Source organism: Malurus melanocephalus, unplaced genomic scaffold, assembly GCF_030028575.1.
Source record: "Malurus melanocephalus ecotype Western Australia unplaced genomic scaffold, MMel_1.1 scaffold_843, whole genome shotgun sequence".
In the NCBI taxonomy this organism is placed as follows: domain Eukaryota; kingdom Metazoa; phylum Chordata; class Aves; order Passeriformes; family Maluridae; genus Malurus; species Malurus melanocephalus.
Genome location: NW_026624075.1, coordinates 94,050 through 94,643, shown reverse-complemented (window position 1 = coordinate 94,643; position 594 = coordinate 94,050).

Here is a 594-nt window from a genome sequence, read left to right as displayed (position 1 = left end):
CTGGGTGCTGCCCTTCTGCAAACTGGTTTTGGCTGCTACAGCAGAAATTCAGCCTCTGCCCTGTGTCCTGAACAGCTCCTGGGCTGGATTCAGTGTTACTCCTTGCTGGCTTAAAAATTCAAAACAGAGCTACACCAAAAAAAAAAAACCCCACCCAGGCTGCACCCACCCTGCTCGTGGAGGCCCTGAGGTGTCACCCGCTGTGAGCAGTGAGCATGGGCACCCCTGAAGTTGGCACAGCAGCCCCAGGGATGGCCCAGACCTGAGCCAGCTGGGCATTCTGACAGCTTTCCTTGAATTCCTCACCGTGGAGAGGCTTCTCACTGCAGCTGTCCCCAGGCTGAGGGGACACTGAGCCTGTGCTGTGCACTTGGTGCTGTGCCCCCTGACCACAGCTGGACTGGGATGGGAGATCCCTGGGATGGCAGTGCCCATGGATGGACAGGAGCAGGAGAAGGTTCTGGATGCAGGGAAGCTGCCCTGGCTGCCTCCTGTGGCACAGGGGGAGGGAAAGGCTCTGCTGAAGGTGGTGGCACAGCTGGTGGCACCAGCCAGGTCTCCAGCAAAGCTGTCAGGCCCTCGTGCAGGGCAGTG